Genomic DNA, 22,878 nt, shown 5'->3' on the forward strand with positions numbered 1-22,878 from the left:
GGATTGATCTCTCAAATCAAAGGGTCGCCCTTTTTCCCAGAAATATTATTTGCTATATCCATGACTATGAATTGAAAGAGGACATTATGGCAAAAGCAGGCAGTCCTTTTTAAAATTACTGTGTGCTTTATTAAATATCAAAAGCCTCAAAAATGTGAAGAGGTATTTAGTATTGAATGAAACACAAAGTTTTAAAGCCAATGTCATTTTTTTTTCAGATCTTCTTTAATATGACCTGACCAGGTAACTTAGCCCTTGAGCATTTTCCCATTGTCTATTCTGTTATAGAACAGATGATGAGAGTGGGAGTTGCCCTATTCAAATATCAGCATCACTTCTTCACCTAAACAGAATATATTGTATAAGATCTTACAGGACAATTTGTTAATAGTGTGGTCTTGCTTTATTCAATCTATGCTGTCAATGTGTCTCTCACCAAGCTGTCTCATCTCTCTCCTGTGGAAATTATACTTGGAATACCATGAAATAGTCTCAACTATTCATTGTTACATCACTGATGTAAATTTGTTCTTGTCATTGTAGGTTAAATGAACAATTCCTCCAAGAGACACACATTAGGGAATAATTATGCATATATACTGTATATGCAAGTATTTAGATACAAATGAAAGTTCAGTCTCTTCTGGTGCTCTTTTTGTGGGTTGCTCATAAAGCTATCTTTCAGGACCAGTGTACTGTACTTGGGTCTTGCCTGGAAAAGGACACTTCCTTAAAACTGGATGAGTTGCCTGCTAGGTTGCAGCTTCTTGAAGATTCATGGACGAGTATTCCCTCTTTACCTACCTTAAAACAGCTAATTTAAGTCAGAACTAAACTTAAGGATTTGGCTTTTGGGGAGAAGGCAAGCTTTATATAGTCAGAAATAATATTAAAGGATTAAAAAACCTCACATTCTTTGAGCCAAGAAATTTAAATATCACTTAGAAAATTTCACTCCAGATGTTCTTAGGCATAATGATAGACAATTTATGATGCCAAAGCGATAGCCGAAATGTTCTGTGATTTTTGTTCTCAGCTGCATTCCATGCCAAGTAGTCTCCATAGTAATGCAGAAGTTAGGTCAAAATTTAAACTCCTTTCTGCAATCCTTTAATTTCCCATTAATTTCCCATTCCTCTCATCAGAACCGAGGGTGTCCCTTATGAGTCAATAACAAAAGCAGAGATACTATAGTTATAAAGCAAATACTTAGCAAAAAAAGCCCCATGTCCTGATGTTCGCTGTATTTAAATTATAAGACCTACTATGTTCCTGAGCTCCTTTCTAAACTTACTTCTCTGTAAAATTCCTTTTCCTGCATCAATGAACCATTTGTGCATCACCTTAATTCCCACATCAGGCAAGGATTGATTAGATTGCATGAACATTTCAACAAAATGCACAATCAATCATTTGAAATACTGGTTGCCGTCATAGACTAGGAGCTACGGCACTCCATCTGCACCTAAAGTGACATCACCTGTTCATTTGGCAAAGGCAAGTCAGCCAGCAATCACAGCAAGCCTCGAGATGTCCTACTATGCCTTCTCCTAACATTCGTCTTTCTGAAAGACAAGCAGCACCATGATACAACCGGGTTGCTATCATTATCTCTACTATCATCATATTTTTCCTTCTCAAGTGCATGTCTTAGCCTGAGTATTCATCCTCCTCCTTCTCCGTCAAAAACGGCAAATAGCCATAACTGAATGTGTCTTGAGTGGTGTTGAGCGAATTTGTTCGGCACTTCAAATTCGTATTCGTGTTCAGGGTTCCGACTTGTTTGTGCCAAAAAATTGGCTCTGCCCATGAACATCCCTGATTTGCCACGCTGTCAAGCAGATAATATCCTAGTCATCAACTGGTTTGCCAGCTAAAGTCGCTACTTATCAAGCTGCTGATGGTGCAGTTGTTGCGTTTTAGCTTGTTTATTCAGCTGCCTTTCAAGAAATGTGTGCACTAGTGATGAGCGAGTAGGTTCGGTTAACCCTTTCAGCGAGTATACTCGGGCGTGTACCGAGTATCTTCAGCATACTCGGTGATATGTTTGAATCACTCCCGTGTGCATGATTTGTGACTGTTTGACATCTTTAATACATGTGAGGAATGCGAAAGATACAAGATCACTAGATGGTGCGCTACTTCGCTCAATACAAGTGTATGAAGCGAGTCCATGCCCAATAGACAGGCCCTTGCTGGGAGTATGTATGTCCAGTCAGATGGTATGTATGCGAGTCAGAGTCAGAAGCCAGTGAATCTCCACAGCGCACATCGAGTGCACTTGGGGTATTCATAAGTCTGCAGCCACATAGAGTGGATTTGGACAACCCCTAGCATCATTAAGTGTAATGTTACTCTTACATACATATTGACATAGTGTAGCACTTAGCACTGTTGGGACATCAAAGCAATTTTTATTTATAAAGTGCAATCTCAGCCACACATTTTTTCTATGAATGGCATGTTTACTGTAGGCACTACAAAAACATACCATAAATGTCTACAATTACAAATAAGGTCATAAAGAAACTTTCTAATTTCACTTAGTTTGTTGCTCACTTTATCAGAAAGTAAGTCAATCTCTACTTTCGGGAAGACTTTATTATACATACACAAGCAAGCATTTATGAATTTCAAGTTCACGCAAACTTCAACTATAAATTACACTTTGTTGCTGCCATATCTTCTACACAACTAAAACAAATAGTTCATATTTTAAACACCCAATTCTATTCCCTGTTCCCTGTCTCAGCATATACATTTATTAAAACAAATATATTTTAAAACAATCCCTCACACAAAATGTTGAAGGAAAAGTGAAAATGCTGTGGCTATTGGAATATTATAAAAAAGAACAAAAAATTGCTTGGTCATTGAGTCCAAACATCTAATTTTTAGCATCAGAGATTAGCATCAGAAGGTCAAAAATAGCTAGAACAGAAAGATACCTTTTTGAAGGTAGTATACAACATATATGATTTTATTTTTCTACATTTTTATTTATTTTTAAGAAAGCATTTTAAATATTCAAAGGAAGAACATTTCACTTTTCAGTGGAAAGCAGCTCCGTAGTTGTTATTTTTAAATAACGCTCTGATTACGACTGTTATACCCCCTTTGCAATTTAAGAATAGGTTAAAGTGTTTATTTGTTACCAGAACATTCAATGCTTTACATTATCAGTGTTAAGTTTATTATGCATTTGGTATTTGGTTACTTAAAAATGACTAAATATATAATGCCTTGCAGCTCTTTTTTGTTAATTATTTTTCGTTATAACTAGAGTTACAACTGCGAAGATTATGTACAATAAATAGACATAAATTATTGACATTTTCATAGCTGTGTTGTCCACTTTTCAAATGTATTTTTCATATTTGCAACTAAACTGTTGACAGCAGATTCTTCTATTTGATTCAGTCTTTTATATAATAAAACCTTATCAGTCACCTTGGTTATTTCACATTCACAGTAGGAAGAGGCACTGTAGGAGGATAACTGGAATCAATGAATGACAGGTGTAAATATATAGAAAAATGTGTTTGTTTTTACACTAAGCTTGCAAAAACAATAAAATAGCCCTGCTTTATATGGGGTGTATTGTTTGGCAAACGATCCTCCCAAAAAATACCACTTACTTAAAATATGGCATACATATATCTAATCCATTTTAACTTTGACCATACAAAAACATAGCAAAATAACAAATATAAAGTTGTAATGTTTCAAGAAAGATATTTAATAAAAATTAACTCATATTGAAAGTCTTTGGAGAGTCAAAAGATCATCTTTGATTTTTGTTTATTAAAGGGGAATTCTGATCTCTAATAATATTAGGAAATACCACCAATTAGAAAAGTAGGATAGTTCTTCTGATTTTCTATGTCTCTCTATGTTCTGATTACCCCATGTGCAGGGCATTTCAGTAGCATAGGTATCCATGGTTATGACCACTTATATAGTGACAGATATTTGTTAGTGGTCATAACCATGGATACCTACACTTCTGCAATTCCCTGCACATGGAGTAAGCGACATATGCAAATCAGAAGAACTATAGCATATTTCTAATTGGATGTATGTGCTAATATTGTTATTATTATTATTATTATTATTACACCTAGTACATATTGGGATAGGATCTTGGAGAGTACCCCTTTTAATAGGAATATACCTTTAAGCTATGAATTTAATTTCACCAAACAGGGCCAGGTAATACTGTAGTTGGTTAGGAGCAGAACATAACACATCTCTTAGAGTGGATTGTCTTAACATTAGTTTTTGTGTGGAACTACTGTAAAAGATTGAATAATTTTGATACTTTGTAAAAGCAGCGTTTTGTAGAAGAAGAATGCAGTTTGATTAGAACAAATTAATGTAACATTGCTGATGTGTTCATGAAACATTCATGCAAGTATTCAGCTTTTTCTCCATGAGCACTGGAAAGTTTCTGATTAAAAGTAGACAGTTTTGTAATGTTATACAATTCAAAACTTAAAAATGACAGGAAAAGAGGGCATGGTTAACCTTTAATGTGAGATAAAACATATTATTGATTACATTTCTCTTTAAAAGTTGCAAAGAGTCATATATTTGAGACAATTGTCTTAACTAAGGTATGGAAAAAAGACATTTATGTTGCAACCATTTTTAACATGCCTAATGAGTTACAGATTGCTCTTTTCAAAAAAATTGGGATGTGTACCAAATAAGTTGTATATAGAGTCACAATCTGTGCACAAAACAAATTTGCATTGACTTTCAGTATTTGACTCAATGGTCTCATGTAGAAATTACATCAGAGCTGTTCTTTATCTCCTTTGTTAAATGCACATAGAACCCCTCTTGCAGGCCATAAAACAAAACTCAAAGCTCTGATATCTCAACACAGTGTCATAGGAACACATGGTGGCTGCATTAACTGATGATTCCATCCTCCTTATTTCCAGCTCAACTCTTCTAGAATGAATACTTAACAAATGTGGCCATATTTTCAATTTTAAAAGAATTATTTGAAAACCAAAAACTTTCAACATTGCTTTGGTAAAAAGTTAAAAAGTAATACATACCGCTCCCCAACACCTTTAAGCAGATACAAACCACAAACAGAGACATCCATCACTGACTCTTATAATAAGGGAGAACACTGCATACAACAGTAAAGGAGGACATTGTATATAATGAAGGATGATGCTATTCTTAAAAAGGGAGGACATACCTAGGGGTTCTGCACTGGGAAAGGGGACAGGGCAAGACAACACAGGTTTACAGACATATTGAATGTGTTTATACCATGTAAGCCCACACTTCCTTAATGACAGAGCACCACTGATTATTACGGCCGCTAGCTATGCGCATGGACTGTGTAAATGAGCGTGAAATTTATGGGGGGAAGACAGTAGTGCCAAGCAGTTTCCTTAATGGCAAAATTAATCTTAGCAATTTTAAGATATGCTGGGAGATATTGCTTTACAAGTCAGAATATCACCAGCCATCATTCCTCTGTAGACCATATAGTGACTACAAAATGGATGTCTTAGTCTAAAGCATTATTCACATTTACATCTAGTTATTTATAAGCATCATTTTCTGTGATTAGACTCTTTTCTTTTTCATCTTGTCCAGATATTTATGAAAGCTTCTCCAAGACATGGCTTGTCTCTGTAGCGTTTGCCACTCAGATGCTTCAATTCATTGCTTTTACAGTGAAAACAAAAATGTTGCATATACGTTGCAGTCCACACTGAATAACATGACTATCAGTGCCTCTGCAAATAAATATGCCATACACATTACACTAGCAAGAAAAAATGTCTTTCTGTGTACCCTAAACACAAATATACCATACATTGTGTCCCTGAATAAAAACTGAACCACACCGTGCCTCTGAAATAAAATTCTCCTCCTGTGCCCTGAATAAAAAATGCACCACCAATGCTCTTCCTGAATTCAATTGAGCCCCCTGAAATAAAAGGTAGCTCCAGTGCTCTTGAGCATAAAATTAAGTCACTGTGCCACTTTAATATAAAATAAAGCCACTGTTTGCTCTGAATAAAAATCAAACCTACTGTGTCACCTGCAACAACAATTAAAAAAAAATCTAATTTCGCATCTGAACCACCCACATAATGATATCTTACACACTCTCTCCGCTCGTGGTGCAATGACATCAGTTTGCGGGTAGCAGTATTATAAAGAACATGCCAATCAATAAGCCAGGGAGTTGATCACATCTTCTTGTGGATGTTTTAGAACATATCTGTTGTGGTGGTAGATGTATTTTTAAGTTCCCGATCCCACTCCTCAGTTCCTTTAGCTTCTTTAAAAAAAATTCATGAAAAAAAAACAGTAAATTGTCTGGGTGCTGGGAGAAGCCCCGGCTTTTGGGTTTCCTTTTGCTTTTATCCAAAACCTAAAAAAATTCTAGACGTGGCACTGTCCACCATACAACAGAAGGGGTTCTGATCCAGGGAGAAAACGTGTCTTGTTCTGGTACTTAATACTCGGTAGACAGCTTAGTTTCAACACATTGTTTTTTCATTAAAAAGAAATATGAAAGACGCTGGCTGGGCAGCATAACACAGGGCAGAAAAAGAGTGAAGAGTTGGTAGAATGATGATGCAGTTATGCCTATATGTGATATTGAATTGCTGCTTCCTCACTCTGACAGTACTGTAATCTGACAGGAGCAATGCTCTGCAGAGTGGGGCTGTATATAGAGAGGCTGAAATGAGTCATATTTTGCAGTATGGGCTCTATATAGAGTAGGTGAGGGAATGATATTCTTCAGGATGGGGCTGTGTATAGCGGGGCTGAGAGGAGTGATGTTTTGCTGGAAGGCACTGTGTATAGAATGGTTGAGAGGAGTGTTTGTGCAGGATCAGCTTGTATGTAGAGCAGCTAAAAGGAGCAACTTCCTTCAAGATGTGGATCCATAAAAAGGGGCTTAGAGGAGCGATGTTCTGCACAATGGAACAGTATATGTAAGGGTTGAGAGGAATAATGTTCTGCAGAATGCGGTTTAAAATGAGAGAGGACTAAGAGAACTGATTTTCTGCGTGATGGATCTGTATATAGAGGAAAGAAGAATAGGAGTGATGTACTACATGATGGGGCAGTGTACTGATGATACGAGTGATATACTGCAGGATAAGACTGTATATAGAAGAAAGGATTATTATACTGCAGGATTGGTTTGAATATTAATGATTGGAGTGATAATTGCTAGATGGGGCTGAATATACAATACTATGCAAAAGTTTAGGTGGATGTGAAAAAAAATGCTGCAACGTAAGAATGCTGTCAAAAATAGAAATTTTAATAGTCTATATTTATCAATCAACAATATGCAAAGTGAATGAACAAATGAGAAAACTTAATCAAATCAATATTTAGCATGTCCATAATAAGTGAGCAGATTGATCCAAAAAGGGTTGACTTGAAATTTAATTTTCTCAATTTCAAAGGTATCCACATGGTCTTCTTCATAATGGCTTACGATTATCACTTCAAACGGTCTAGCTCTGCCAATCAGGGGGGATTGTCTAGGCCAATACAAAAGAAAGGGGCCAGCAAAGCAGCAACATTTTAAGGCTGTTCCAGTATAGGGAAAGAAGGTCAAAGCTTACAGCTTCATAGAATCAAAATCATCCAACACACAATCATTGTGCATATCAAATAATATATTCAGCCTACCACACAATTTTATAGGCTGAAATGGGTAAATACCCTTGGATAATCAAAATCAGCATATTCCTATAAGAGACTTTGAGTAATTTTCCAAGCTCAAAAATATTAATAACTAGCTGTACTACCCGGCTTAGCCCGGGTTAATAACTGCTGTTAGCAAAATAGAATGTGTTAACAAAAATTTATGCTCCACACAAAAACCACAAAACTATTAGATAGAAATGTAATTATTAAAAGGCAAAAACTAAGCTAATAGAAGCTTTTCACAACATACAGTAATATGAAAAAGTTTGGGCACCCCTATTAATCTTAAGCTTAATGTTTTCTTAAAATTGGTGTTTTTGCAACAGCTATTTCAGTTTGATATATGTAATAACTGTTGGACACAGTAATGTTTCTGCCTTGAAATGAGGTTTATTGTACTAACAGAAAATGCGCAATCTGCATTCAAACTAAATTTGACAGGTGCATAAGTATGGGCACCCTTATCATTTTCTTGTTTTAAATACTCCTACCTACTTTTTAATGACTTAATAAAGCACTTTTTTTTTCGTTTTGTAACCTCATTGAGCTTTGAACTTCATAGCCAGGTGTATGCAATCATGAGAAAAGCTACTTAAAGCGGCCACTTGCAAGTTGTTCTCCTGTTTGAATCTCCTCTGAAGAGTGGCATCATGGGCTCCTCAAAACAACTGTCAAATGATCTGAAAACAAAGATTATTCAACATAGTTGTTCAGGGGAAGGATACAAAAAGCTGTCTCAGAGATTTAACCTGTCAGTTTCCACTGTGAGGAACATAGTAAGGAAATGGAAGAACACAGGGACAGTTCTTGTTAAGGCCAGAAGTGGCAGGCCAAGAAAACATCAGAAAGGCAGAGAAGAAGAATGGTGAGATCAGTCAAGGACAATCCTCAGACCACCTCCAGAGAGCTGCAGCATCATCTTGCTGCAGATGGTGTCACTGTGCATCGGTCAACTATAAACCGCACTTTGCACAATTAGAAGCTGTATGGGAGAGTGATGCGAAAGAAGCTGTTTCTGCAAGCACGCCACAAACAGAGTCGGCTGAGGTAAGCACATTTGGAGAAGCCAATTTCTTTTTGGAAGAATGTCCTGTGGACTGATGAAACCAAGATTGAGTTGTTTGGTCATACAAAAAGGCGTTATGCATGGCGGCAAAAAAGCACAGCATTCCAAGAAAAACACTTGCTACCCACAGTAAAATTTGATGGAGGTTCCATCATGCTTTGGGGCTGTGTGGCCAATGCCGGCACCGGGAATCTTGTTAAAGTTGAGGGACGCATGGATTCCACTCAGTATCAGCAGATTCTTGACAATAATGTTCAAGAATCAGTGATAAAGTTGAAGTTACGCAGGGGATGGATCTTTCAGCAAGACAATGATCCAAAACACCGCTCCAAATCTACTCAGGCATTCATGCAGAGGAACAATTACAATGTTCTGGAATGGCCATCCCAGTCCCCAGACCTGAATATCATTGAACATCTGTGGGATCATTTGAAGAGGGCTGTCCATGCTCGGCGACCATCAAACTTAACTGAACTGGAAATGTTTTGTAAAGAGGAATGGTCAAAAATACCTTCATCCAGGATCCAGGAACTCATTAAAAGCTGCAGGAAGCGACTAGAGGCCTTTTATTTTTGCAAAAGGAAGATCTACTAAATATTAATGTCACTTTTCTGGTGAGGTGCCCATACTTATGCACCTGTCAAATTTTGTTTGAATGCAGATTGCACATTTTCTGTTAGTACAATAAACCTCATTTCAAGGCAGAAACATTACTGTGTCCAACAGTTATTACATATATCAAACTGAAAAAGCTGTTGCAAAAACACCAATTTTTATAAAACATTAAGCTTAAGATTAATAGGGGTGCCCAAACTTTTTCATATGACTGTATATTTCAACACCAGAGATATTCCACACAGATTTAACTAAATTGGCCAAGTAATGTGAAGTAATCTTCTACTCCTTATTCGAGAGCCTTTTGATAAACTACATTCTTAGTTCTTCCTTTTCTTTTCACATCAGCTGACATTCGTGCCATGAAATTCCTTTTCTTATGAGGCATTATTGTGGTAAAAATAGTCTGTAACTGACAGTTTCTATATCCTCTCATATAGAAGTAATGTGACTGACATCAGCCTTTCCACCAACACACCCTAACTGACATCTCATTACCTTACCCAAGCTTTGTTATACTGAGAATATCCTTTGTTGCCTATATTAACCATTCACAGCTCAGATTAATTAACTGTAGCAAAATAGGAGCTGAGCTGTGATTGGCTGCTATTGGCAGCCTGATAAATCTTTGTGAGATGAGTTTTGTGTGTGCTGAGGATGGTATATGTGTAGAGATGAGCGGTGTTCGACTCGAACTGTTCGCCAATCTCAAATTCAAACTGTTTTGGGCGGTGTTCGAGCCGTTAGGCGAACACAAACAATTTGAAAAAAATTCGGCTGTTCGAGGTTATGTTCGATAACTGTTCGTGCACCAAAATCATAACTGGATTTTTTCTCAGTAATGCTGAAAACTAATGTTAATACGCAGTTTGAGTGTACAGCGGGGCGGGGGGAGGGGCAGGGGATTGATCTCTGCATAAATAATGAAGATCTCCATTTTTTTTCTCTTTCCAGCATTTACAGTGGGGAGGTGCAATCTGTCAGCCTATCAGCAGCGCACACACGGAGCGAACTGCTTTTTTTCACACAAGCAAGGGCATGTGTCATTGGCAGTGTATGTCACATGTCCTTGCCCTATAAGACCCAGCCATTTTCCACGTAGCCACCATTTTCTCACTGCTGCAGCTGCATGTTAGACTGCACCGCTGTTGCTGTGTGCGCTATACTTTGAGTGTTAATTTCAAGCCAATTTTCGCACAAATCTACAGATAGCTTGGGAGTTGGGAATAGTTGTGTTTGCAGTCCTTTTGAGGACTAGGTTACATCATTTCCTACGAATTTTATCAGGCAGGTCTGTGCTCTTAAATAGATAGGTTGGGAGTAAAGACTAATTGTAATTGCAGTCATTTTGAGGGCTAGGTTACATCAGTTCCTATCACTTTTTGCCAGGCAGGTCTGTGCAAGTGCTGTGCAAGCTTTTTTTCACAGCATTTGGCTAAATCTAGCTAAGCAAATCCTTTTTTGCCTCTTGCAATGTGTGTTAGTCAGTGGAGTAGCCTATCTGTGTTGCAAGCTACACCACCTGTGTATAGAATACAATTTTTTTCACTGCACCTAGCCAAGTAAAACCTTTTTTGCATAGCATCATTCTTTTAGTCCATCTATACTAACCTCCACCAGGTTTCAAATTCAAAATAATTTTTATCTGCATCTAGCTCTGAAAAAAATATTTGGGCTTGTAGCAGTGTGTGGGACTTGTTCTATTAGTCCATCTATACTAACCTCCACCAGGTTGCAAATTCAAAATAATTTTTATCTGCATCTAGCTCTGAAAAAATATTTGGGCTTGTAGCAGTGTGTGGGACTTGTTCTATTAGTCCATCTATACTAACCTCCACCAGGTTGCAAATTCAAAATAATTTTTATCTGCATCTAGCTTTGAAAAAATATTTGGCTTGTAGCAGTGTGTGGGACTGGTTCTATTAGTCCATCTATACTAAACTCCACCAGGTTGCAAATTCAAATTAATTTTTATCTGCATCTAGCTCTGAAAAAATATTTGGGCTTGTAGCAGTGTGTGGGACTTGTTCTGTTAGTCCATCTATACTAACCTCCACCAGGTTGCAAATTCAAAATAATTTTTATCTGCATCTAGCTCTGAAAAAATATTTGGGCTTGTAGCAGTGTGTGGGACTTGTTCTATTAGTCCATCTATACTAACCTCCACCAGGGTGCAAATTCAAAATAATTTTTATCTGCATCTAGCTCTGAAAAAATATTTGGGCTTGGAGCAGTGTGTGGGACTGGTTCTATTAGTCCATCTATACTAACCTCCACCAGGTTGCAAATTCAAAATAATTTTTATCTGTATCTAGCTCTGAAAAAATATTTGGGCTTGTAGCAGTGTGTGGGACGTATTCTATTAGTCCATCTATACTAACCTCCACCAGGTTGCAAATTCAAAATAATTTTTATCTGCATCTAGCTCTGAAAAAATATTTGGGCTTGTAGCAGTGTGTGGGACTTGTTCTATTAGTCCATCTATACTAACCTCCACCACCTGTGTATGTAATAAAATTATTTTACTGCATCTAACCCAGCCAATACTTTTGGGCGAATACCACAGTTTGGCCACTCAGCTCTGCTCGGTTCCCATCCATTGTTTAAACAACTCCAGAGTTGTCAATTAGTTAACCACCAAAATGAGTGGAAAAAGGCCTGCTTCTGGTGGAAAGGGGAAAAGTGGTGTTGGGAAGTAAAAAAAAAGGTTGTTTCAGTGGGGTAGGTGTTAAAGCAACCGTAGCATCTGCAGAAGAAAGACCATCTTCCAGCTAAACTAAGATGTCTACTTCTTTTAGCGAACAATGTGATAAGATCCCTATCTTACGGCCATGCCAATCGCTACAAATTCCAGATGAGGCACAAAAACAGCAGGTTCTTCAACGGATATCAAGTGCTCCTTTAAGTGGGCTCTCCTCCACCTCAACTTCAACATCACAAATACTCCAGACCTCAGAGGTGTCACCCCAATCACACTTGCTTCCTAACAGCTCCCAAGTCTCCCGCTTCCTGTCTGAGTATGGGGTAGGACAGATGGTTGAGTCTACAGAGCTGTTTACTCATACTATAGCCTGGGAATCAGAGGTCGGCTCCAGAGCTTCTGTTAATCCAGATGAGGAAATGATCTGCACTGATGCCCAGAATCTTTATGAGTCGGATCCAGGAACAGACGCAGAAGGTTCTGACCATAAAGTAGACCCTCATTCCCAAACTGTAAATCCTGTTGGTGGAGACAATGAGGAAGATGATGATGAGACTCAAATACAAGATTGGAGCGACAACTTGAGTTTTTTGTCAGTGCAGGAAGAGGTTGGCTCTGATGACGACGGGTGTGATAACACACAGGGTGATGATGACGAGGTTGGAGATCCCACTCACTGTCAACCAACAGTCAGCCAGTCGATGAGGTCAGCAGAGGAGGTGGAGGAGGATGCTTGTGGCGACGAGGTCAGGTTGCGCCTTCCTGGACAGAGACGTAGTACTGGAAGCATGTCAACAACTGCATCCTCAAACACAACTCTGCCTCTGACCTCAAGTCGTGGTGGCTCTTCAGGTCGCATGGGTGCTAAGCCTTGCATAGCCTGGGCATTTTTTCAGATCGATAAGGATGACCCAACTCATGTTATCTGTTACATTTGTCAGCAAAATCTAAGTAGAGGCAAAAAAATACATACTTTAAATACTTCATGCATGAACCGGCACATGGATATGAAGCATAAGTTGCAGTGGGAAGCTTACTGTGCTACAATGTGGCCTATATGGCCGGGCCAACCACCGTCTGCCACATCTTGTGCATCCGCGGCCTCTTCTTCCTCTGTGACTGGGGGGACAGCAGTCACAAATGTTTTGGGACGCAGACCTGCCAACTCTTTACCTGCAACAGCCAGCGTGATTGGCAGGTTATAATTTTCTTTGGAGGTGGAAACACCAGCTGGTGTTCAGCACTGTCCGACATCGATAGCACAACCTTTGGATCAAGGCAACCTAACATGTCCGCCTGCATCTTCCTGACAGACTGGCAGTTTGCCGGGGATACCCTTCTCAACCCCGTCTAAGCACAACAGCCAGCCCTCGGTCCCTCAGATGTGAACAAGTAAAAGACCATTTCCTCCTAGCCATGAGAAAGCTAAGAGGTTGAATTTCACCATCTGCAAGCTCTTGGCTACAGAAATTCTGCCTTTCTGCCTGGTGTACACAGAGGATTTTCGAGACATCATATTCGTCGCAGTGCCCCAGTACCAGATGCCCAGTCGGGACTACTTCTCAAAGAAAGGTGTGCCTGCGCTCCACCAGCATGTCGCACACAACATCACCGCTTCTTTGAGAAAATGTGTGTGTAACAGGGTGCATTTCACCACAGACACTTGGATGAGTAGGCATGGAGAGGGCCGTTACATGTCGCTGACTGGGCACTGGGTAACTATGGTGACAGCAGGACAAGGGGCTGCTGTCCAAGTCTTGCTGTCCCCATGAGTTGTGCGTCAATCCTCTTTATCTCTACATTCGTCCACTGCTTATGCCTCCTCAACCTCCTCTCGGTCTTCCACCTGCACCCAAAGCCTGTCTGGTCATGCCACAAGCTTTCTAACTGTGCAGAAGGGATCCTGCACACCTCCTTACTATGCTGGCAGCAGAGTTCAAAGTCATCAGGCGGTTTTTACTTTGAAATGTCTGGGAAATGTGAGTCACACAGCTGAGGAGTTGTGGTCAGATCTGGAGTACCAGTTTCATGAATGGTTGTCTCCACTGGACCTGAAACCAGGGAAGGCCGTGTGCGACAATGCTGCAAACCTGGGTGCGGCCCTTCGCCGGGGCAATGTCACACAAGTGCCTTGTATGGCTCACGTGTTAAACCTGGTTGTCCAGCAATTTTTAGCCCACTATCCCGGACTAGATGGCCTTTTGCAGAGGGCACGGTCGCTGTGTGCTCACTTCCGCCATTCGCATCCCGCAGCTCAGCGTCTTACATCTCTACAGAAGTCGTTGGGCCTGCCACTTCACCGGCTAAAATGCGATTTGCCTACCCAGTGAAATTCAACTCTGCACATGTTGCAGCGACTGTGGCAGCACCGACATGCCCTGGTGCAATATGTTCTGACGTATAGCCTGGGCCAACGAGAACCAGAGGTGGGGCAAATCACGCTGGAGGAGTGGTATCAGATCAGGGACCTATGCACCCTTCTGCACAGTTTTGAAATGGTGACGAAGATGTTTAGTGCTGACAATGCCATTATCAGCATGACTATTTGGGTGATTTACATGCTGGAGCACATGTTAAACAGAATTCGGAGTCAGGTGGTGGCACAAGAGCAGGTGGAGGAAGTAGAGGAGGAGGCGTTGTATGCGGAAGGTCCAGACGGTCGGCAGCACCAAGGTGGCCGGCATGTGTGGGAGGGGAAGATGGTTTTACCAGGGCGCATGGTAGCAGCCAAACTAGTGAGGAAGGTGCAGGAGCCCAGGAAGAAGTGGAGGACGAACTAATGGAAGACTCATCAGATGAGGGAGACCTTGATCACATTTATGTTGTGCGAGGTTGGGGGGAGAGGGCAGAGGAAGGAAGCATGATTGTTACCTCACCACCAACACAACAGGGACTTGGTGCTCCTGGATGCGCAAGACACATGAGTGCCTTCTTGCTGCACTAGCTGCAACATGACCCTTGAATTGTGAGAATTAGAAATAATCCTGACTACTGGGTTGCCACACTGTTAGATCACCAGTACAAAAGTAAATTTGCAGAAATTATTCCTGCCATAGAAAGGGATGCACGCATGCAGGAGTATTAGCAGAGATTGTTGCAGAATCTTACATGTGCTTTTCCACAAAACACCAGTGGTGCACGTAGTGAATCTCACAGTTCCAACTTGCTAACCGTGGGACTGTCGAGTGTTCAGCACTCAAAACATAACAGAAACACAGTATCTGCTGGTAACATCAATTTTGTAGAATAATTTCACCACTTTTTTAGCCCATCCTTTGCAAGGCCACAGGAGACAAGAAGTCTGACACATAGTCAACGCCTAGAGACGATGGTACAGGAGTATCTCCAAGTAAACATTGAAGCCATGACTGTGTCACTGGACCCTTGCTCTTTTTGGGCTTCCAATCTTTATAAATGGCCGGAGCTCGCCAATTACGCCTTGGAGATCTTGTCATGCCCTGCCGCCAGCGTTCTGTCTGAACGTGTGTTCAGCGCTGCTGGTGGTATGCTGACAGATAAGCGCACGCGGCTCTCCGCTAATAATGTAGACAGACTCACGTTCATAAAGATGAACAAATTATCGGTCCGAAAGGTCTTTTCTACCCCTGTGTCATCCTGGGTAGAGTAAAAGCTTGATGATTTGTTAAAATCACCTCACCAACCGTTTTAAGCTTTCAAATTACTAATCATGTTTATCTGTATCTTGGCTGAAAATAACTTGGGCCTTGTAGCAGTGTGCAGTACTGATTCTATTAGGCCATCTATACAAAACTCCACAAGATTTAAAGTTAATTGTCATGTTTATCTGTATCTTGGCTGGAAAATAATTTGGGCCTTGTAGGAGTTTTCAGTACTGATTCTATTAGGCCATCTATACTAAGCTCCACCAGCTTTCAAATTAATAATAATTTTTAGCTGCATCTAGCCCGGAAAATAATTTTGGGGCTCCTAGATGCGCAAGACACATGAGTGCCTTCTTGCTGCACTACCTGCAACATGACCCTCAGATTGACAGAATTCGAAATAATCCTGACTACTGGTTTGCCACACTCTTAGATCCCCCACACTCTTCGATCAACCTTTTCATTTTAATAAAGAACAAAAAAATGGTCATTTTTGAAATTAGAAGCATTAGCAGGTTATTAGAAACTGAAATAAAACAGTTTTCAAATCAAAACTTTATTCTAGGTGATGTTACATTTGCACATAGGACCCCTTGTTCGAAAGGAGCTTGTGAACTCTCTCGTCCATTGAATTTGTCAGGTTTTGGATGGTTTCTTCTTCAATTGTTTTGCATGAGGACAGAATACCCTCCCAGAGCTGTTGCTTAGATGTGAACTGCCTCCCGCCATCATAGACACTCCTTTTGATGATGCTCCAGAGGTTCTCAATGGGGTTGAGGACAGGGGAGCATGGGAGTAACACCATAAGTTTGTCCCCTTTTATGCCCATATTAGCCAGAGATGCAGATGTGTTATGTGCAGCATGAGACGGTGCATTATCATGCATGAAAATGATCTTGCTGCGGAATACACAGTTCTTCTTCTTGAACCATGGCATGAAGGGCTGTTTGAGAAACTCAACATACATTATGGAGTTCATCTTTACCCCTTCAGGGATCCTAAAGGGGCCGACAATCTCTCTCTCCATGATTCCAGCCCCAAAACATTACTCTACCTCCTCCTTGTTGGCGCCGTAGCAGTGTTTGCATGGGATGTCCATCAACCAACCATCCTCCACTCCATCCATCTGGACCATTGAGCGCTGCATGGCACTCATCGGTGAACAAAACAGTTTTGAAGTCAGTCTTCATGTATTGTTTGGCCCACTGGAGCCATTTCTGTTTGTGTACAGTGGATAGAGGAGGTCGACAGGATGGCTTACGCATAGCTGCAAACCTCTGAAGGACCCTGCCATCTTGTTGGTCGGGGGACGTTGGAGGCACCAGCAGCTTCAAAAACTAGTCTGTTGCTATGATAAGGCTTTTTTGCCGCTGCTCTTTTAACCTGACATAATTGCCTGTAGGAAAGAGTCCTCAATTTTCCCTTATCAGCAAGCACACGTGTGTACTGTGAATCAGCTACATACTTCTTGATTGTGCGATGATCAGGATGAAGTGTCTTGGCAATGTTGATTGTAATCATGCCTTGACCTAAACACTCCACAATTTGTTGCTTCTCAGCAGCCGACACATCCTTTTTCTTTCCCATTTTGGCAGAAAATGTAGGCTGCTTAGTAATGTGGGACAGCCTTCATAAGTAGTCTTGCCTTTCATTGGACACACCAGCCAAATTAATTAGCACAGGTGTCTGCAATTGTTTACAGTGATATAAAGAGCCCTGACACACATCACCATCAATGAGTTTAACTGACAAACAAAAAAATTCTTCCCTTATCACTCCTAAACACTTTTTGCATAAAATTTGGAACACAGTGTGCATGTGCTTTTCCACAAAACACCAGTGGTTCAAGTAGTGAATTTTATAGTTCTAACTTGCCAACCGTGGTCTGTATGGAGTTGTTCAATGAAGGGCCCAAAATTTAGATAACATAGACGGGAGAGGTCTCTATGAATACGAATTCCTAAGTTTTTTATATCCTGTGAGGGCCAGTCAAAGGGAAAGTTGGACTGGATAGAATCCTGTATGGATTTGGGGAGGGAGACATCGAGGGCCTCAGACTTCGCTGCATTGATTTTAAAATTTGACCATGTATCAAAGTGATCTATTTCAGCCATAACAGCAGGGATGGATATATGTGATTGAGTGATATATACTAGGACATCATCAGCAAATGCAGAGCACTTGTACTCGGTGCCTCCCACCTCAATTCACCTAATATTGGGGTTATGGCGAATTGATGAGAGCAGGTGCTCCGTCACTAGGATGTATAAGAGAGGGGAAAGAGGAAAACCCTGCCTTGTCAAATTGGTGATTATGAAAGGTGATGAAAATGTTCCATTTATCTTCAGCCTAGGTGACGTATTGCGATACAGGGCAGTGATTTTGGCTATAAAAGGGTCCCCTAGACCCCTACCCCAAGCTTTTTAAGAGAATAATATATGGCGTGCCAGGAGACTCTATGGAATGTTTTCTCAGCATCCAACGAGAGTATCTAATTACAAATTTTTAACTGCATCTAGCCCAGGAAATACTTTGTGCCTAGTAGCAGTGTGTGCTAATCAGCGGATTATCCCAGCTGTTAAGCAAGCTACACCAGCTGTAGTTTGGACACTCAATTTTTTCAAAGGAAATGGTTTGGGCCCCCGGGACACTGAGTGAAGAGCATCGGGTAGGCACCCCAAGGCATAGGGGCTGGGACTGGTGGTAGGAGGCCTTGCGGTGGACCGCCAAGCTAGATCCTTATAAAAGCTTTTTAACTGCAGCAGCTTTAGTGGACACTACTGGAGCTGGAATTAACATGGCTGCTGGCATGAGACTTGCCCTTCAATAGATCCTTGTAAAAGGATTTAAAGTGTACTCATTCAATTTAGAGAGACAATTTAAATTAAAAAGATTAGATCTGCCTCCACCGCAGGGGGGCTCGCTCTACCCACCAGCGGACCGGCACCAGTATTGGGAGAGGGGGTCTGGCTGTCAGGGTCCACCACGGCTCTGGCACAAACCCGGCAACACGGAGGTCGCACGGGCAGGAACGGACTGGCCGTGTCGGCTTCGCACTTTTTTGGTTTAGAAGGGCATGACATGCCTATATCTGTGTCTCCCCCTCCTTTTACTCCTCCACCTCTTTTCTTTTCGCATGACTATATGTACTTGTCACTTTTCCATGTGTTAGTTGTGTCTTCTGAGCAGTTTGTCCGCTTTTGGACACCTTTGAAGTGTTTTCTATTTGTTTTCTATGTGTTTCTATGTGTTTTTGTTTGCCTGCCATTGGTTTTAATGGTGTTCGACGGTGTTCGATGAATAGTTCGACAAACAGTTCAGCGAACATACGGGTGTACGACGAACTGAACCAAACTCGAACACTACGGGGGTGTCTCAACACTATATATGTGTTGAAGCACATGGTAGTGTGTGGCGCATTTTGTGTGTGTGTTCATATCCCCGTGTGTGGTGAGTATGAGTATCCCATGCCGGGGCCCAACCTTAGCAACTGTACGGTATATACTCTTTGGTGCCATCGCTCTCATTCTTTAATTCTCCCTTGTTCACATGTGGCAGCTGTCAATTTGCCTCCAACAGTTTTCCTTTCACTTTTTCTCCATTATGTAGATAGGGGCAAAATTGTTTGGTGAATTGTAAAGCACAGGGTTAAAATTTTGCCTCACAACATAGCCTATGACGCACTCGTCGTCCAGACATGTGACTGTGCAAAATTTTGTGGCTGTAGCTGCGACGGTGCAGATGCCAATCCCGGACATAAACAAATGCATACATACATACAGTACATACACACACACACACACACACACATTCAGCTTTATATATTAGATAATCAAAGTTTATTTAAATAATTTAAAACAAAACGGGCAATGACAAGCTAAAATAGTAAGGACACAGGTATAGAAGTGCTGGATACACAAATTTGTACCGGATAGGCAGGGTACAATTAAAGATTTGTCGCTATGATATAATTATATTTGTTAGATCAGACTGTTTGGGGAAGAGTATTGTTTTTCACTCATTAAGTCCCTGCCTCAGAGACTGCAAGCTGTTATTAAAGCCAGAAATGGTGCAACAAAATACTAATGATGTATTTGAGTGTTCTTTTATGTGTTTGTTTTTCATGATTCCATATTTTTTTTCTCAGAATTGAGTGATTCCATAATTTTGGTCTGAAAAAAATTACCGTTACTGAGTACCACATTTTTTATCTTGATTTCTTTTAGTGTTTCTTAAAGCCATAAAGTTGCCATTTGAAATGACTTTAGTTTTGTGCCATGTCTGTGATCTGCTTTTTTTCATCAACATTAAACAACTGAAGGAACATCCTCTGAGCCGGTGATTCCATAATTTTTACCAGGGGTTGTATTACAGGTGATCAGGGGCTTCGGGGATTAGCTTTAAGTTGAGTATATGGTGTTTTGTTATTTTTTATTTTTTGCAGGTGCGGAGAACATCGTGGACAAGGTGTAGGGGAGTATAGTGTGTTTTATTTTTATTTTATTTTTTTTTATTAATTTTAACATTTCTTTTTTACACTCAGCAGAGCACAGATGCTGGCATAGGGGAGACCACTGCTAGTAGTCCCATCAGCCAGCACCTATGACCCGCGGTAAGCTATTTACCTCCGGGCCACCTGTCACAGCTGTGGCATCATGCTGACACGTGTCAGCATAATGCCACAGTGCTCTGATCGCGGTAATGCAATTACTGTGATCAGAGCCTGTGTTTGCTGTGATATCACGCAAATGGGAAACCTATATTAGCTGAACCCGAACAGTGACAGGTTTGCCCATCAATAGTTGGAAGGTGAACCTCCATCACAGTCTCAAATCCCCGACAGACTGAAATAGGTTTTGTTCAAGAATATCCCTGCATTGCGCACCATTCATCTTTCTTTCAGACCATTTTCCCTGTCCCTGCTGCCAAAAAACATCCCCATAGCATGATGCTGCAACCACCATGTTTTACTGTGAAGATGGTGTTCTTGGTGTGATGAGCTGTGTTGGTTTGGCCCCTGATATGACGTTTACCTTGGGGTCAAAAAGTTCAGTTTTGGTATCATCTGACCACAGCACCTTCCTCCATACATTTTGGGGTGTCTCCCACATGTCTTTTGACAAATTAAAAACAAGCCTTACAATTTTTGTGTGTAAGCAAAGGTTTTTTTCTGGCCACTCTTCCATAAAGGTCACCTATATGGAGTTTATGGCTTATTGTGGTCATATGGACAGATAATCAAGTCACTGTTTGGAAGCTCTGCAGATCCTTCAGGGTTACCATTGGTCTCTGTGCTACCTCTCTGATTAATGCCCTCCTTGCCCGGACTGAGAGCTTTGGTTGGCAGCTCTCTCTTGGCAAGTTTGTTGTGGTACCATAATATTTAAATTTGTTGATAATGGATTTGATAGTGCTCCAGGGGTGTCATCAGAGATTGGGATATTGTTTTATAACCGAACCATAGCATCTACTTCTTAACAGCTTTGTCCCTAACTTGTTTGGATATCTCCTTGGCTTTCATGCTGTTGTTTGGTTACTGATGCCTCTTGCAGCCTCTGTGGCCTTTCAGAAAATGTGTTCATGTACTGCGCGCCATGGCAAATTTTGGCCACGACCATTGCCACACCAAAATTCACGTCCATTTACCATTTATTTTTCCCCTGGCAGGAGGAGTTTTCACAGGGTTGCTGGTAGTAAGGGATATTCATCAGACTCCATACTGTTATGATCTGCAACATGTACTAAGGAAAGATAGGGGAAAGCTGTCCCTACAGTAATACTAAGCTGAATCCCTACGATGTAGCGAGCTGCCTGTTCCTAGAAAACAGACCCGCCATAGTCCTCAGCTAGTCTGAACGAAGACCTATAGAATTAAGGGAGGGGTCCCTAAAAGAACTAAGGACTGGAACAAAAATGGGACACCTCCTAAACAGAAGTTGTTGCAGAACAAAAAAAGACAAACTGACAAAAAGTACTAGAGGTCCCAGAGAACCAAGTGAACTTGACAGAGAAAGGCACTGAAGCACCAGGCTAGAGAAACAGTAAAACACTGAAGTCCAGCATAGCCAGAAGGGTGGAGCTGGAATATAAAGGCAGATGGTCACGTGACCGCAAATCACAAGATAGAAAAAACAAACAGGAGGGTTCTAACAGTACCCCCTCTTTTTTGAGGATCCTCTGGATCCTCCAGGCCCAGGGCTATCTGGAAACCCCTTGTGGAAAGCTTTAGCAAGCCTAAGAGCAGAGACATCATCCGTCCTTACCCAGGAGTTGTCTTTGGGACCGAAACCCTTCCAGGAGACAAGATACTGTAATCTCCCTCTATGCTATCTAGAATTCAAGATACGAGAAATTTCATATTCGCCGTCTTCCACCACAGGAGGATCTGTGACAGTGGCGTCCCTATCAGATACGTCAGCCTTTTTCAACAAGGAAACATGAAACACAGGATTAATCTTCCAGGAAGTAGGGACATCAAACCTAGCAGCAGACGGGTTAACAACCTGAAGCACTTTATATGGACCGACAAACTTAGGACCCAGTTTTTTAGAGGGAATCCTCAACCGCAGGTTCTTCGAGGACAACCAAACCATGTCACCCACAGTAAACAAAACCTCTTTACTTTTCCTGTCAAAATACTTCTTGGACTTCTTGTTAGCCTCTTGAAGGTTACAACGTACATTAGTCCAAACTCTGTCCAAATCACCGGAAAAATTCTCCTCCTCTGGCACCGCCGACCCCAATTTGGAGAACCAAAAGACGGATGTCTCCCAGTACAACAAAAAAAAGAACACCCAGCAGAGGAGGATTTATGATTGTTAAGAGCAAATTCTGCGAGAGGCAGAATCTCAGACCACACCTCTTGATTGTTCGCCACAAAGCAACGCAAAAACTGTTCAACATCCTGGTTCTTTCTTTCAGTCTGTCCATTCGACTCAGGATGATAACCAGACGAAAATGTCAAATGGACTCCCAACCTGTCACAAAAAGCATGCCAAAAGCGAGCCACAAACTGAGGTCCTCTATCAGAAACAATATCTGTGAGAACGCCATGGAGCTTGACAATCTCCTTAACAAACGCCTTAGCGAGTGTCTTGGCGCAGGGAAACTTAATGAATGGAACCAAATGACACATCTTACTAAAAAGGTCCAAGACCACC

Source organism: Phyllobates terribilis, unplaced genomic scaffold, assembly GCF_046119375.1.
Source record: "Phyllobates terribilis strain yellow unplaced genomic scaffold, ASM4611937v1 Scaffold_4__5_contigs__length_816908805, whole genome shotgun sequence".
In the NCBI taxonomy this organism is placed as follows: Eukaryota; Metazoa; Chordata; class Amphibia; order Anura; family Dendrobatidae; genus Phyllobates; species Phyllobates terribilis.